General features: G+C 49.7%; 1 protein-coding gene across 1 annotated transcript in view; it reads right to left on the bottom strand.

The window, feature by feature from the left end:
* The window catches only part of GABBR1 (gamma-aminobutyric acid type B receptor subunit 1), a 685831-nt gene extending 672252 nt beyond the window's left edge, over window positions 1-13579 (bottom strand). Inside the window, exon 1 of the mRNA XM_078645697.1 lies at window positions 11697-13579. The gene's annotated coding sequence lies outside the window, so the exon portion shown is untranslated. The remainder of the gene's footprint in view (window positions 1-11696) is intronic.
* Window positions 13580-14294: the final 715 nt, after the last annotated feature.

The raw sequence follows: 14294 nt of genomic DNA on the forward strand, positions 1-14294 counted from the left end.
GCCAGAATTTTCGGCTATCTCGGGTTGCGAGGGCAGCAGTCATTTCTAACCAATTTTCCTCATCCCACTCTATTTTAGCAGTGCGAAAGGTGGCCTTATAAGCTAGGCGTTTTTCCCTGATCTTTGTTGGACTATCCCTTGTTTTAAGTGACTCTAATAGGGCGGCCTTTGCTCTCCTGCAGGAAGCATTGAACCACGAGGCTCTTTTCTTCCTGGATTTCTTCGTCCTGGCCACCGGGTTCAATACTTCTATTAGGTTAGAGCATAACTCAGAATGGATAACCCCGAGTCCAGAGAGCTCAGCCAAAGTGGTTTGGGTGGTATTAAATACCTCAGCTTCTTCTAGAGCTAACTGCGGGGTGAGAGCCTCAACCTTCTCTAGCGTGAGGACCACTGCTGCATACAACCTTTGGATGTTAATTGGGTTCTTTAGGAGTTTCAACCATTTAATTCTACGTCTATTGCTATTTAAGACCAGGGGAGCTGGGGGTGCTGCGTTTTCTTCTTCCATACCAATGGACAGTCCCCGGACCGCAAGTCTCAGTGAGAGTGCATTGAGGTCACTATCGTTCCTGGCGACTACCCTAAAGTCCTCCACCTTATCCCAATCCTTCGCCGAAACCATGACGTAATCTATTCGTGACTCGTAGCCTGGTCTATTGAAGGTATATTTTGGTGGAATATCTCCTTCAGTTCGACCATTACAAGCCCTAAGCGAGTGACAGAGCGTTAGAGAGGTTATTTGGGTGGCGATAGGTGACCAAGCTTTTACGGATGGAGCCACCAAAGTGGGGATCCCCCAGAGATCATCCTCTTCGCTTGTGACACCCAGTAGATGATCCGGAAGAGGCTCATATTGGGTGTTGAAGTCTCCCCCCACTATGAGTGTGGAGCATAGGCTGGCGGAATCGAGGAAAAATGCTAGATCCTCAATTGTTCTCGAGGTACCTGCTATCCCTACCGCTCTTGAATATACGTTGACCAGTGCTATACTTTCACCATGTGGCCATTCCAAAACAACGCACTGGAAGTCCGCTGAGTTGGTTTCACAGAGCGATGCCCTACAACCAAGGTGAGACGCCACCCAGATCAAGAGACCCCCAGATGGTCGTCCCTTCCCTCCCCAATTGGCCAGAATTTCAAAGGAAGCATATCCCGTATGAAACTGTTTTTCCCTGGCCCATGTTTCTTGGAACAAGCATATGTCGTAGCCTTCTACTAGTTCCTCCCACTCAGGGGAGTCTATTTTATTTGCCAGCCCTGCAATGTTCCAAGAAAGTATGGAAAGTGAGCGTGGGGTCACCATCTTATCAGTGTCGTTGGTTACCAGAGCAGGCCTGCTTACCCTAGGCTGACCTTGGGAGTGTGAAATCATGCCTTCCTTTGCCGTGGAGGTTAATCCTAACGTCACCTCGACAAGGGAATTATCCTTTATGCTTTTGTCTGATTTAACTTTGTCTGTGTTAATATTGGATGACTCAATAATTGAAGATGTTAAAATATTTGTAATGGCTACAGGGTGATCAGGGGTAAAGCCACCTTTGTGCCTATTCTCATCTGAGGTTTCATTACAATCTCCAGATTGGGGATGTGGAGAAGAGGAAGCATGTCGGCCCAGGCGATAGATAGAGCAACTAGCTATATCTACTGCTGGTAGTGTGTTAGTAGACCTGCAAATGAGTCAGTCTACTTCCTCGAGGCACCCAAATCTATTGTGGACAGGAACTCCTGACCACCCACCATGTGCACTTGGCCAATTATTGTAGAGCCCACCCTGGACACCCTTTCTCTCCGGGATCCGGCTCCAATTCCCTCCTATGTTACAGTGTGAACGTGGAGGGTAAAAATAGGTTAAGGGTCTACATGCAATAGGCGAGTTTGGGCTATTGCTATTCCAGGAGTGAATATAGTGTGCAGTGTTGGGATCCCCAAATGAAACGATTACACATTCGCCGTTGATAGACTTATGCGTGATCCCTATCCAGGGTACCCGACGCACCATGAGGATATTGCTTCTCAGGTGGTTGGGTATTGGCCTATTGACGTTAAGCCAGTGCATCACTTTGTTTTTTAATGTCCCATAATCTTCCTGCTGATGGTATAACAGTTCCGGCATCCCTGTTAACACAACTACGTAAGGCCTTACATCAGGGGGAAGTTCAACGTAACCCCTATAGTAATTTGTATTAGATTTTACTCTCTGTATTGTAGGGTGGGTGTTATTGTGCTTAGTGACCCTCTGGGTAGTCGCGGCTATCGGCGCCGGAGCGTGGGGAGCCACCTGCTGATTTACATCCACCGCTACCCTGTGAACAGTAATGCCTGTAACACCCTTATGCCGAGGTTTTGGGATAGGTTTAGGTTTCAAGGCTTCTGACAGGGTGACAACAGGGAGTGGTGTGGTGATAGATGGTGATGATGGTGAGATATTAGTAATGGGCGATCGACAAGTTGGTTTGTTATCTGATATACTAAGGGTGGCTACATTTAGAATACTTTTTTCCATCTCAAGCAACTGCGTTTCTATTCTTATTAATCTAGCTTCAAGGGGGTTTAAAAGTTTTTTTAATGTTCCCCACACAATTGACAAGAATTCCACGTCCTTCCCTTTTATAGTGCAAAGTGGGACCCCACCATTCTCGCTATCTGCAGATTTATCTGGGTCGCATTTACCCACCAGTTTTACAGGGCTGGATTCTATGTCTAGGTTAGGTGGACACATGTTTCTCATTAAAGGTTCAAGGGGTATCTGGGGAAGTGCCTGAGAGGGTAGTTGGGCCGTTGCTACCTTGGCCTTTTTCCTCGAATAGGCAGAGGTATAATTTCGTTTTCTTTTATGATTTGGGCCCTTTAGCGGGGTATGGAAAAACTCCCCAATCTTTCCCATCAAATTGGCATTTGGTACCTCCTCCGAGAGGGCCCCCTCGCGTGTTAGATCGGGCCCCACCTCCCCGCCTATTGAGTGATTTAGACCGGCGGGAGTTTCTTGTACGCACTCCACCTTAGGTGTACATAGCGTGGTTGCTAATGGCTGGTGGATATCGGCCTGTGTCGCAATCACTGTGGGAGTTGGGCCAGTTAAACAATCAGGTGTTCTAGCAAAAGCAATGTGCCCTAGGGAGGATTTTTTGGCCATAGTCAGTTCCTGGGATAGCCTTCTTGCTGCTTCTAATTCATTTGAAACCCTGCGCTGCATTTTATTAATTTCCGTATCTATTGCAATGTTGGTCCTAGTAATGAAATCGTCTAGTGTTCCATTTTTCAGCTTGCCCTTCGCTGCTCTGCTCCTTAACTCACGAGTTGACATACTCTAGGGTTGGCTCACATCCAGTGAAGTTAAAGGGCAAAGTTGGGGTCAAAGGGTGTGGCCCAGTCCAGTCTCTGCCCGTCTCGAACGGCCTCAAACGGCCCGCTCTTTGCCCGGTCTTCGCCCCGGACGCCGTCCCGCGCACGTCCCGCGTCGTGGTGGAGATAGCGTCTATAATGTACGTAGAGGCGGTGGGCGTGGCCGCCGGGGGAAGAGGCACCAGCTGCGTTGCCTGAGGAATGCTGGGCCTCGCAGTCCCCCGGTCGGTTTCCTCGTCGAACACTCCCCTCGCAGCTCAACCCACGGAGTCCTCCGGCTGGGAGCAATGACAGGTTCTGCCGGTTGCAGAACGCGCTCACACCAGCAGAAGCGGCTCGGTGGGGAGGCAGGCTTCCCAGCAGGGCAATCAGGTCAAAATACGAGTGTCAGGTGGCAACAAAGCTCCGTGAAAGGTGAAACAGAAAGAGAGGGGTGAAATGGAGAGGCGAAGGAACAATGTTGATATAGGTGATGCTATGGTGATTTACCTACTTAAGGATTGCAAGAACTTGTATGTTATGGAGCTGTACACACCAATGCACTACACATTACAATGGGTTGATGAGCACAATTACATGATTACACTGACTGCAGCTGGATAATTGTACTAGATGGGGACTGATTCTGTAAGACCAGTAAGTGAGGGTATTAAAAATCTAAACCAAAGTAACAACCCTGGCATCCTAAACAGATGTTGGATGCGCGGAGCGTCACAAGCACAATGAACTGCATTGGCCTATTTGATCATCCGTTATTATTCCTGATCATCTAGCATATTGAGCAGAAATCTGACTAGTTATGTAACTACTTAATAAAGGGTGCCACTTGACTGAATATTAGAGCAGTACTTTTATGTTTATTTAATTACCCCCTAACATAATGGAAACAGCCTGTAGCATTAATTGTAATGGTATTTTATTTTCTGGCATGGCAACAAACTCTACCTCAAACTCACCTTAACCAACAACATAAAGACATTCAAAGCCTGCCACAAAGCATCCAACCCTAGATGTCAAAACACTACCTGATGCTAGAACCCATGGAGACCAAAGCTCTCTTGTTTGCCAACAATGCCAAAGATTCTTTGTTTCAGTCATTGCTTTAGGAATTAAACTTAATGGGTTCTATACTCCGAATAACAGAAAATGACTCATACCAATGACGGAACATATTGCCAAAACAGCCTGGTTCTGTCTCTCTTGAAAAACTATGAAATCTTTTCTCCCAGGAGAAGACTTCAGAACAATAATTCAAAAACTAGACCTCTCTCTGTTGGAAGCTGGCTCTGTATATGGTATTGCAACTAGGTGGTTATACTGAGCAGAGAGTCCAGGGGTTCCCAAAGAGTGTATACAGGGCTCAATGTAAAACCCAAAGTGCTCTATTAATGGCAAGGTGGGCGAGCAGCCTTAGGCCCAACACAGAGGAGTGTAAGACATTTATTGCACAACATTGACCAATAATGGGCACACAACTCAAGAAAGAGTTCCAGACCAACTTTAGAAAACTATATTTTGTACTTTAATTTAAGATCAAGATCTTCACAATAAGGTAAGTTCGTTTTTTAATAAAAATATTTTTCACTTTGAGAAGTCGAAACTTACAAACTTTTCAGCACAGCTCAATGTTACCATATGGGGAAATCAATATTGCGATTAGACAGGTAAGTAACACACTTACAATTCCAGTCTTCTGGACCAAAGGTCAGCACGAGTCAGGTGAGTACCAAAACTGCACCACCAGCGGCACAGGTGCGGCTAGGTGCAGAGGTCAAAATCAGTGTTCGGCCCAATGCTTTTCAATGGAGACAGGGGGTGCCTGAAGCCACACTGCTTGCAAATAAAATTGGTTGCAGGGGCCAAGCTTTGGGAGTTATGTTAAGCACAGGGGGGGGCCACAAAGCCGCACCAAACATACACCATCAGTGGCACAGGGGCGGCTAGGTGCAAGGTGCAATTTTGACGTCGGGCACCCGATGTTTCTCAATGGGAATTCTTGTTTTGGAAAACAGGCTGCCGGCATGGCACCGGAGGTTGAAGGGGGGAGAACGACAGCAGAGGTAAGTAAAAATGTAAAGGGTCAGTCATAGGGGCACCGCCTGTTCAGCTCACCAAGGCACAGGGGCTTCGGGTGCAGGAATGCCTTTCAATGTCAGAGTCTTCCTACCGAAGCCAGTCGCGGTCGGGGTAGCCTCTAGATCATGGCTACTCACAAACTTTCTCTCGGGGCCCAATTTACAGTTTGGTTTGTGTCCGAGGATCGCACCGGTGGGGGCGGTGTCAGTGGAGGAGGGGGCGGGGTTAGAGTAACAAAAAAAACTGTGACCATGAGGTTGAACACAGGTCCCTGCAGCGGACGCCTTCGTCCACTGAGCCACCAGACCCAGCATACACACATTTCTCTTTCTCTCTCTCTGTCACCCTTCCTCCATCCCTCTCTCTCTCTCTCTCTCTCTCTCTCTCTCTGTCTCCCTCCCTCTATCTCTCTCTCTCTCTGTCTTCCTCCATCCCTCTCTCTCCCTCCCTCTCTCTCTCCCTCTCTCTCTGTCTCACTCCCTCTCACTCCCTCTCTCTCTCTCTCCCTGAATCTGACTGTCTCACTCCCTCTCTCTCCTTCCCTCTCCTTCCCTCTCCCTCCCTCTCCCTCCCTCTCCCTCTCCTTCCCTCTCTCCTCCCCTCTCCCTCACTCCCCTTCCCTCACCCTCACTCCCCTTCCCTCATTCTGCAGGATGAGGGAACTCATTTTTGCATCTGCAAAATGAACGAGACGCCCCTTTCACTCGTTGTTTTATGTTTTTGTTTGATATCATATTTCGTATAGTAAACCATTATCAGATCTCTCCAACAGCTTGTGACGGATTTCTTGTCAAACTGTAATGTGGCAACTGCTGTTAGCGACATTTAATGTCTGCCCAGTGCCCACATTAATTCTGAGATACTATTTTGGCAGGGCCTGCGTGGACTGTGAGGTGATGGAAGGAGGGGAGGGAGGGGGGCACCGGGGAGTATAGGGTAGGCGCTGAGGCTCGCGGTCTCCACTGCTGACTTCTGTGTGAATCACTCTTTCTTCTTATAGGCAGGGGGAAGCCGCGGCCAAGAAACGGCATGTATGGATGTGAAAAGAGAATTTATTGCAGGAGTGGATGCCGAGCAAACGATTTGTTGAGAGACAGAGATGATGATCACCCATGCTATATAGACAGGGCCTACACATTAGGTAGTGTGTTACAGGTCACACAGGCGTTTTTTGTCAGGGTGACTCAGGTAGAGAAATTGAGTACAGTTACATTGGGTGACATGGTGACCTGATAGCAAGCACTACATAAAAACAAGTACTTGTTCCCAAAAATGAGTGCAGCTGGCCCCCACCGGCTCAAATTAAGTACTGCCAATTGCTGTGTCCCCCAGGTTCACATGCTGTGTTCTCTCATAAAGAACCTACCTCCATCCTCGGCCCTAACACGAACCTACAAAACGGCACCGCACAAACTACCTCATCCACCTCTCGCTTCCACCACATGCATCACACACCCACTCACCAATTTATGTGTGCTCAACCCTGACACTCAAACCCCACCTCGCCCCTCAAGCTCACCCTTCCTCTCTCCTTCAGCCAGTTTCACATCCATTCATCTTTCACTTTCACCACATACACACCCTCACACACAACCACCAATCTACGTTTGCCACACCCTCCCCCACATTATACACTGCCACCTGCTCTCCCCTCACGCCCAACCCCCTCATCCCTCAAGCTTACCCTCACTCTTCTCTCTCCAAGCCTCACACCCACCACTCACTTCCACCACATAGACACCCTCGCACTCTCTCAAGCACCCCTACGCATTTTCCACCCTCACACACTCTTTCCCTCGCTCGGCCTCGCGCTCTCCCTCACAAACACCCCTCCCACTGCCATTCACATGCATGCCCCAACCCCACTTAATAATCCCTCAAGCTCCCTCTCCCTCGCTGCCTTGACTACGCGAACGAAGCCATGCACAGAAGGGTTTTACAGCTTTCACGGGGCGCCCTGTGGCAAAGTAAACAAACATTGTTTTTTATAATATTCGCTTTTAATTTTAAGCTTTGGTTACGCAACTCACCTTCAGTCCATCAATGCCCCTGTGACCTTTTTCCCCCTTTGAACCTTTGCCGCCACGTCCTCCCTTTTCACCTCGGTCCCCCTTTGAGTCTCTCAGAGTCTCGCTCGGGTTACACACACTCTTTAAAAATGCTTTTTTGAATCACGGGTACGATGTCTGCAAGGTCTGCGGGCCGCCACTATGAGTACCCGTGCTCTAGATTAACACTGCAGGTGCCCCCATGGAGATCAGGAGAGGTCAGACAATGCTCGAAAGAAGGTCAGGTTCGCAGGGGAGACTTCACCACACAGATGAGTCACTCAGACTCAGGCTGTGGGTGTCGGGGCAGAGTTGGCAGGGATTGCAGTTCCCTCTGGATCTGGAGCCCTTGGAGTTGGTTTCTTCTGGACAGGACCGCTGTCCACTGGAGATTGGGCTCTTTTTCGAAGGCAGCAGCCCTTCCAGGGTTTTCAGAGGTCGCTGGCTACAAGACAGGTTGCAGGTTCGCTGAAGCTAAAGACAAGCAGATAGGGCTGGGGGCAAGGCATTCGTCTTCAGTCTTCTCTGCAGGGATGTCTTTTTACTTCTTATGTCATCACAGATTCTGGGTTTGGGGGATCCACCTAAATATTTAGGAGGTGTTTTAAAGGAGTATTAGGTAGGGCCAAAAATATTACCTTACCTGGTGTGACCACACAGACTATATTGCCACCATCCTGTGGGAGGGGCCATAGACCTAATCCTGATTGGAGAGGTCCCCCCATCTTCAGGATGGCAGGGAATGAAAGATGTTCTTTGCCTTACCCTCCCCCACTTTAAGGGTAGAGTTGACAGAGGTGAGCACACCTCCTACTCTCCTAAGTATTCTTGGCGGTTTTCCCACCCAAACGTGAGGGAGTAAACCAGGGGCTGCCATCTGCTGCTAGCAGCAGAGGCTGGGGGGTTGCATTACAAAGGTGGCAGGCCTTTGAAGCTTCCCCCTTCGAGCACAGGCCCATCTAAGGGGAGGAGGTGCCCAGGATGTGCAATGATTCTGGTCCCAGCGAGAAGGAGCTCTCTAACCAGGGTTCCAGAAACATGTCTGGTGGTGGCTGGCTGCCTACAGCCAGTTAAAGACCACACCAGGGTTGGTAGGTTTTCAGGGGGCACCTCTGAGGTGCTCTATAGGTACATAGTACAATAAATCCCACACTGGCATCAGTGTGGATGTATTGATAAGAGTAGTTTGGTACCAAACACTCCTGAGTTCAGTGAAGCCATCATGGTGCTGTGGAACTCGAGTTGTCAGGTTTACAGCCCATGTACTCTCTATGGCTTCACTGGTGCTTACAGTATTAAGGAATGGACACCAATATTGTAGGGGCATATCTTCTCATGCAGATATGCCCTCACCTGTGGCTTAGTACACCCTGTCTTAGGGCTGGTAGGCCTGCTATAGGGATGACTTACCTATGCATTAATGCAGTGCTGGCTGGCATGGCACCCACGCAGGGTGCAATGTCGACTTTGTTGTTTCTCCCTTCACCTTCAATATACATGATATGAAATCCTGGAGAATATCAATAATTTTAATTCAGTGATTGGTCCTGAAGAAGGTGGGATACAGGTCAATGAGCCAACAAAATGCTACATCGATACAATAACGTTTTTAGAACTCGGATTGTATACTGTTGTTTTCTATGTTATTTAAGGACCAAATGGTTTTGACGATCTATCTGGTCCAATAGATGGTAAACTATATTAACAAATATCACTGGTATTTTATATGCATTTTATTAAATATTTGTGAGATTCTAAAAATTGTGATTAAAGCATAATTGGTTATTTCTTTACATCAAGGTTATGTCTGTTGCTGGTATGCTTTTTATCAGAATGCCTGCCTCAAACCCTGCAGGGCACGTACACGTCTATACTAGCGATGTATCCGTCTCTGTGTATCTGGTACAGTTCTTCCCAAACAACATATTGGAACCTGCAGGCTAGTGTCCTTATGACCTGAACTACAGATCGGTCCCTATGGAGCAGTTATATGTGTTACCTGAAGATGGTATTGTCTCTTAAAAGCAGGTTCCCTTCTTTCCTAAACACTCTATTGGTTATTGCAGAGCAGGTACACTTGTCACTCTATCAGCCCTATGGTAAAGGTACACTTCTTATAACAGAATGCATCAGTCCCTAATGTATTTGTGCCTTTCTTACCTGCACATTGTTTTCAGGGAAGGGATACTGATTACCTGATCACTATTTAGGTCCCTGCAAGGCTAGTATCCCTTTGACCCGAACACTGTGTTATTTACTACAAGGTAGATATTGTGCTACTTAGACACTGTATTGATCTCTGTGGGGCAGCAATGCATGTTATGTGAATACCTTCTATCATTATGGCACATAGTGGAGAAGTGTGGCTCACTGGTTAGAGGCGGCAGACCCTGAAGCAGAGGTCAGACCCGGGACCAGGGTTCAATTCCCGACACGGCAGGGTCTTGAGCTCAAATATCCACAGACTCGATAATTCTCATTTCGGTGCCTACTCAAGTCACAGGTTCACACTCTGCAGCTCTGGGCATTAGCTTGCTTAATCTCCACTACAGCCCCCCCGCGGCGGGATGCCTGGCTTTCACCTTGGGGATGCCCAGTACGGGTATCTCACAGGGAAAAACCTGGATGGCTTCCCAAGGCAAGCACCGAGATGCCTACGGGTAATCGACCGCTATATAAGAACGCTTAATAATAATAACAATCATTTATCCTGAAACGTGTATTAGTACCCTATGAAACAAGTAGACTGGTTACCTCCTTAACACTGTACCCATCTCTACACGGCAGGTATATTTGTCACTGGAACAATGTATTAATCTCTTGTGACCTCAAGACAGTACATTCGCTAAGGAGCAGGTACGCTTGTAACCTTATCAATGCATTGTTCTCTATGCGGAAGGTACGCTTGAACCTTAACATTATAGTGGTCGCTGCAGAGCTAATATCCATCTGCCAGGAGGTCTTTTTCGTTACCTATAGGGTAGCTGTCCCCAGGAAAGGGTCACTTGTTATTATAGTGACACATGTATAGAGATTGAACCTAACCACAGGAGAGTAGAATGCTTTATGTAGAATAATCGTGAACCAGAATCATCATAAACCTAACATATGCAGCTTGACTGTAGAATGCTAGTTACTAGAAGGCAACAGTTTTGGATCCGATGGGGAAGGGGCATTATATGAAAATGAAGTAACTATGGCAAATAAAAACAACAACCACATATTCGAAATGAAGAAATTCCACAATAAAAAAGCTTACAGTAAAACAAGTAGGACCTTAAGACAATGTACATTTTCAATACAAAAAAGTAATGTAACATCAACTAAAGTGTGAGGAATAAAATTAGGGATAAAGTAGGTATTCAAAATAGGATTAGGGTTTAAGGTTGTGTTACAGAAAGTGTAATGGTTGTGGTTATATATGGAGACAAAGGCTAGGGTAAAGAACTGGAGTTGGGGATAGGTACAGCATAAGGGTAAATGTTAAGGTAAGGATTGGGTACGGGCTGGGGGACAGAATTGTGGTTAGGCATATGTACAGCTTAGGGGTAAAGGCCAGGATAAGGTAAATGATTAAGGTAAGATTTAAGCATGAGCAAGGGTTAGGAGAAACAAAGAGTTAAGAGTAGATAGACTGTAAAGGTGATGGTTAGGGTAAAGATTAGTTATGGGGTACGGCTAGAGAACAGAATTGACGATATGGGAAGGCAAAAGGTTATTGTAAGTATTGGGTAAGGGCCCTGGGACAGAGGGATAGCTAGCTAGAGAGTAGCCTGAGGGAGAGAGTGAGGGTGTCTGTTAGTGTTAGTAATGGAGCATGGGTTAGAGCACATGGCTAGAGGTAGGTAGAGTTTAAGGGGAAGGGTTACAAAGGTCAAGAGTGCGTGTTAGGGTTGCAGTTGCTAAAAGGTGCAACGGTTAGCATAAAAGAAGAAGAACCAGAGGTCAGTTGACCTTAAAGGTTAGGGTTGCGATAACAGTCAGTACTGATACCATAGTTTCGAAATGATGGCAACCTAATGAAAAAAAAATGTGCAATCAGGGTGTCTTAATTGCGGGATACTTCTGGTGCTTTATATTATGGGATTCATGTTCACATCGATGTCTCCCCTCATCTGGACTTAGCATTACGTGCCATGGGTCATGAATGCTCCCTGCTTGAACCCAGCAGAGAGCTCAGGACTCAATACGCCCCTCGTAGGGTCACAACATCAACAGACCTCTTACCTTTAGAGCAGCCCCTGGTCGCTGCCGGCGGCAGACATGGATGGTGAAGGCTTCTGAGGGACGCCGTTCGGTGGCCCGCCGCGCTCCTGGCGGCTTCCGTCGTGTTCCCGCCGGGCTCGCGCTGGGCTCCTCGCAGCTTCCGCCGCGCTCGCGCCGGGCTCCTGTCGCGCTCTACGCTGCTTCCGCCGAGCTCGCGCCGGGGCCCCCGCCGTGCGTCTTGCCGCACTCGCTGCCGCAGACGTCCTCCGCCAGAGCAGGATGCCGGGAAGCTCAGATCCAGCTCCCGGGGGGCTTCAGTGGCTGCCGCCCCAGCACAGCCCGGGCCTGGCGCCACTCCCAGCTGGTGGCTTTTCTCTGCTGCTAGGCCGCTTTAGAACCTCCCTGGGTCCCAGACTGGGGCCCGTCCTCCACGGCCACAACCTCCTCGGCTTTAAAGCTTGTTAGGGGCTTTAAGAAGCCGGGGAGCTCTCCCTTCCGGCTCTGGCGTTGCTTACTTGGAAGCAGGCTATGATCACACGGCTGAGCTGCCCGTCCTTCTTACATTCTCACGAGTTTCATCTTCCCTGGTCACCGTCCTTCTCTTCTGATGCCACCGGGGCTCCTGCTTTTCTGTGCACCGTCCTTTGGGCCTTAAACAATGTTCTTTCACTGTCCTCTCCTTTAGCAGTCACGTTGCCGCTTCCCTGGCCGTTTCCTTCGCGTCTTCAGCAGATGGGCTCTCCCCTTTCCTCACAAGTATTGAGTCCCCCCCACTCCTCCTGACAATCAGTCCGTGGTCCCGGGCAGTGTGGAATGATGGGTCTTGTTCTGCCCTATTCCCAAGGAGAGGGCACACAGGCCTCTCGTCTCCTAAAGAGTAGGGTAGGGTTCTCCCAGCACCCGCTTTTTCCAGGTTCTTCCTGGTCTCCGCTTCTCCTTGGGAACAACCATTGGGTGTTCCCTTCGCCTTGGAAGTCAGCTTGGGGTTTCCCTGGTGGATTCTTTCACATTACAGAGATGGTAGGGAGGCAACATCAACCTCTCTTCCCTGGGTAGGTGATCTCATGTCCATGCACCGGCAGTGGTGGTCCCAGGTCTCCACTTGTCCCAGGAAGGGGTGTGTTGGTGTCTCTGGTCTTACCTTCTCTTGGCAGAGGTGGTGTGACGCCCCAGGCCCTGCCTTATTCCCGGAGTTGTGGTGTTCCTGGGCTGCCTTTTTGCGGAGGCGAGGTGTCCTGCCTCTGGTCTTCACTTCTCCATGAAGAGTGCTGTAGTCTCCCTGGAATCCCCGACTCTAAGGACTGGTCGTGGGTTGTCCCTGGACTAGAGTTGTATCAGGGAAGTGATGTGTGGAGGAAAGGTGGTGTGCTATCCGCGGCTTCTTCTCCCTCCTTTTATCAATGATGAGGTGTGCTCGACCTTTCTTCTCTCGGTTAAGGGGCTCTTGTGTTCTGGGAGTAGTGATGTAGTGTCAACGGCAACCCCTCCTCTCAGGGAGAAGTGCTTCTGTGTTCCAGCCTCCTCTTTTCAAAGGTAGTGGAGTTCGGTGTCCATGAGAGGCGTTGCAGTGCTCGTGGACCAGTCGTGCTGTATCCCGGCCGCCCCTCGTCCTCAGGGAGTACTGGGGCTATGGTACCCTTGTGTGGGGCTTGGCCTGGCCTCCCCTACTCTCATGGAGTGCTGCTATGGTCCCCCTGTCTACTCCCAGAGAGAGGTGGTGGTGTGGCACTTCCCCCGTTCCTCCAGGGAGCGGTGATGTGGTCCCTCAGCCTGCCTCCTCCCAGGGAGCGGTGCTGTCGTCCCCTTAGCCTGCCTCCTCCCAGGGTGCGGTGGTGTCCAGGGAGCGGTGGTGTGGAGCACCGGGCCTCACCTCCTCCCGGTTGAGGGGCTGTGTTTCCCCCGGCCTCGCTTCCTCCCAAGGAGCGGTGGTGCGGTGCCTCTGGCCTCCCCTCCTCTCAGGGAGCGGCAGGTGTATTCCCTCTCTCGGATGAGCGGCAGGTGCACTGGAGGAGCAGAAGGGAAGCGAGGCGGCCCGAGGTTCTGCCCTTCCCCCGCCTCTTCCTGCTCTGCCGCCGCTCCCCCGCCCTCCTGTCCCCACTACCCACCAAGGCCCTGACGGGAAGGGCGGCCTGAGACGGATGGATGGAGAGTAGGATGATGCAGGGAGGAGAGGATGCCTATTACCCTGCCTGTTTCCTGCCAGGCCCCTCCCTTCCCTCTCTAGCCTCCTGTCAGCTCCGATCCCTCCTCCTCTCGCTCTCCCTGGTCCTGAAAGCTGCAGCCCTCGGCTTCCTCTCCCGGTAGCCCAGAACTACCAGCCTCCTCCTCTTCATCACAAATGAAGGCTGGGAGAGAAGGCTTGGGCGGAGGGGGCAGAGAAGAAGGGGCTAGAAGCCGCGGCTCAGGGCGCGCTGTACTGCACACTGAGAGATGGGACAGGACTTCCGGTCTGTATGTGCAGCTAGTAGTGTCTGCACGGGAGTGCACCCTGACAGCCGGACACATTATGCTGCACGAATGATGCACTCTATGATGGCGCTGAAACTGCAATTTGGGTGCACCTTAAGAGAAGGGACAGCCGGACTTCCGGTCTGTATGGGTACCATGTACCTTGTACAC

This window comes from Lissotriton helveticus, chromosome 5_1 (genome assembly GCF_964261635.1).
Source record: "Lissotriton helveticus chromosome 5_1, aLisHel1.1, whole genome shotgun sequence".
NCBI classification, from domain to species: Eukaryota; Metazoa; Chordata; class Amphibia; order Caudata; family Salamandridae; genus Lissotriton; species Lissotriton helveticus.